The sequence below is a fragment of the Bactrocera latifrons genome, unplaced genomic scaffold (assembly GCF_001853355.1).
Source record: "Bactrocera latifrons isolate USDA-ARS-PBARC rearing strain unplaced genomic scaffold, ASM185335v1 scaffold_23, whole genome shotgun sequence".
NCBI lineage: Eukaryota > Metazoa > Arthropoda > Insecta > Diptera > Tephritidae > Bactrocera > Bactrocera latifrons.
In genome coordinates, this window is record NW_017535852.1 from 20,579 (window position 1) to 24,242 (window position 3,664).

Below are 3,664 nucleotides of genomic sequence, written 5' to 3' on the forward strand. Positions count from 1 at the left end.
GCTAGTGTTATGCAAAGTTGTTAATTCGATTCAGAACTAAATAGAAATAATTTGTGAGGGCGACATGATAAACGGGTAGCAACTATATGTCGGTGTAATCGGTTATGGTGTAAATCAGAAGACGTGATCAATTCCTTTGGAAAAATCAACCAATGAGTAGAAAGTATGTTTAGAGATTAGCTTATGTTACAGCGGTTGCTATCAGAAGCTTTTGACACACAACAATGATAATTTTATTAGGAGCTAATGTTATTTGCTTTATCGTTGGTTGTAAAAATATTACTAAGAAGTATAATTAATCACTATCACTGCTAAATCATTAAGCGCTTAAGATTACAATCCGAGAGAGTGTATTTCAGTCAGGATCATTACTTACCAAGCCTATAAATTACATAATTTACAACTTTATATTACCAAGCAATAAGCTATACGTCCAATTCTCCACTCACCTGTAAAGACAATAAAAAACAATTATTACAACAACAACAATAAAAYACTTGTGAATAGGTAGGTAATAGTAATAGATCTAATAATGAAATCAAATACGTTTTGCTCATTATAACAGTGAGAATTGTTAATTCTTTGTCATAACTCACGTTGTTCCACCAACGGACTATTATTATATCTTTGTTCTTTTACAATTAGCGCAAAACCAATGCGCTGGCTAAGTCCAAGAAACTTGCGTTGGATTGTTGAGCAATTTGCATACAAACCCTTACCATTTGAGAACACCAGCAATGCAATTCTTATGAACTCGTATAATAGTAATTCGAGATTAATTTAGTTTAATGGCAACAATGCTTTGGTGCGAACGTTTCTACATCTGTCAAGGTCGCACGAGTTTTTTTGAAAATTTGCTCCGCATATATCTGGCCAATGCTCTTAATTAGGTGTCAGCGCTAATAGTTGATCATTTGAAATAAATATACGGTTTTTGTAAATGTAGTATATATAAATATATAGTATATACAAATACTTTAAACGAATAGGTTATGTGGTATTACCGGGGTGCCTATCTCTACTTGCCATAAACTTACACTAGAACTGTGCAAAGAAAAGCAAATGCATATTTCTTATTACTAAAACATGTTTATAATGTATTTTTTGAAAATTACCGTTATCTTAAAGCTGGGTTGGTTGTCACGTGGCTTTCTGTTAACTAATTTTAATGGCCTGCAAGTACAGTGCGAATTATAATATTGTTGCCGTTTTKTTCTCAAGTTTTTCATACTTTTATATGGCCGGTAGTCAGAGGMAATTTATAGAGTTCTAATAGTAACCATAAACGCAGTCTTTTGTTTATAAAGAAACTATAATTACTTATCTGTACGTATACTTACAGACCGACAAGATAATGAACCGAACGATTGATTTTTGGTTCAAATATTTTACTTCATGTGGTAAGTTCGTGCGGAAAATATAAAAACTGTTCATTAATACTACTAATAGCAATAAATAGTAACATTTAGTTCATAATTTCAAAATCTTAATTTATTCTTGAAAATCTATGTCGTCTCCCTCAAATTAATCGCTATTGGCGTCAATACATTTGCGCCAATTTTTGAAACAGTTGTTAAATTTTCGGAATAACCTTCAATACGGTTAGCGATTTACGTTTAATGTTTTCAGTTGACTCAAAACGGTTTCTCCAGAGCGGTTCTTCAGAAAGACAGGCGTACACTAAMCAGTAATGGTTATTTTGAAGTGACATTTAGCACTTATCATAGTCATACCAACCTGGAAAAAAAAATATAGTGAGAAATGGATTTTCGCGTGAAATTTAAATGATAAAGTCTAGAGTCAGAACAAACATTTTCGAGCCACATGTTTCCATGAATGGTGCAAGCCGAAAATGCAGCGTTCGTTAGAGCAGAGGTACGCGCTTAAATTCTGACGGAGACAGAGCCACAGAGACGTTTGATATGATTAAGCAGGTTACTTGGCAGGAAGTAGTGTGTTTCGGTGGCACCAGGTCTTTCCAGAGGGCCGGAAAGAGGTCCCTGATGAAGACCATGCTGTGAAACGACTTTGATTTACGTGGAAGTCCTCAAGAGACACAAACAAAGGGCCGTAATATACTAATTCACTAATATACCTAGATAATAATATTATATTAGTGGAAAGGTTTTGCGATCGGTGTACCTATCATTTTAGGTGTATGGTTTAGTAAATGGTGGTTTGACCCCTACACTMCTTGACTACAAGACAAAAAATTCAAACTGTTAAAAAATTTTTAGTGTCATTTTCTGTTCTAGCAACCCAAAATAAGTCAGAAACAGCCTCTAAAATCACAGTCGCAAATTGGCTGTAGACTAGTGTAATCGTTTTAATGAATGATTGCGTCAGTTCTTTACAATGTAGAACATATATCTGCATAAGTGTATAACATGTATATATGGGTGATTTGTAAAACACTCGATATTATGATTTGTATACCTTGAACACTTTAYATTRAGCTTGCCACGAAGTTTGTAACACACAGAAGGAAACGTCGGAGACCCTATAAATTATAGAACATTAAGGCACGCTATAATCTCCATATAAATTTTTCAAGTCGGACCACTACCGTGTATAASTGCCATACAAACTGGAGATCAAAATCAGAAAAAATACCTTTATGTTTTTATGCTTTGAAAAGCGCACCTGTGAAGGGTAATTTAACTTCGATGCGTCCGAAGTTATCATTTTCTTTTGTTGAAACTATAGTAGAATAGGTAATATTGGATTCTTAGTTAATTTTTTTCTCTCATTTAAGCACCACTCTAATGTTTGGTTATATCTAATATAATTCAAAAATATTTTTTATTCATATGAACCTGTTTAAATACTTTTTTCCTCAATCAATTTGGACAATCCTTTTGTGTCAAAGCTGTTTGTATTATTTCAACAATTGCCTGGGGAGTTGTTTCTTAACACGCCCACTGGCCAATGCTACGTATAATTGTCTGCAAGACGCAGTTGGTAATAACCACTGGTGCTATTTGGTGGGTGCGCTTTAATGTTAGCCGTCGTTTGTTGCTACAAGTTGTTGCAATGACTGTTTTGTGACGCTATATGAACACTYTGTTGTTTGCGCGATTGTATTTGCTGTAATCGCATTCATCGGCGACAATGTGAATGCTTTCCATAATAATGCACACATGTGACCAACTAAAGTACGAATATATGTGTGTGTGTACTATATAAAGCTTAACTGCTTCCAATTATAATGATAAATGGCRTCGGATCGATATGGGAATGAGCCACCTAGCAAGCAATCGTATTCATATTAAGTTTATGAGTTGTGTGAAAATAACCATTTATGTGACACCTRCGCGCTAATTCACTGGTTTATGTGAAATGATTTTGACTGACATGGGAACACCCTGTTTGTCAGCCGAAATTCATCTGTAGCGGATGTGAAAATGACAAAATGACTGTTTGTACGAAGTGGCATGATTAATTTCAGTTGGGACGGCAGAGACATTTGTTTTTCTTTTTAAGAAAAAAGTAGTCTTCGGTTTTGTTTAATTTTTTTTTGGAGTTTCTTTATTTTACCATCATTCTTTCTCTCAAAAAATGACTTTTTTACTCAAAAGAGATTGTGCTCAGATTGTAGGTTGCCCTTTTCGTGGATTGGCCAGACCACACTTCAATTTCAATCGTCGAGCAAGCTTTCGTCCGA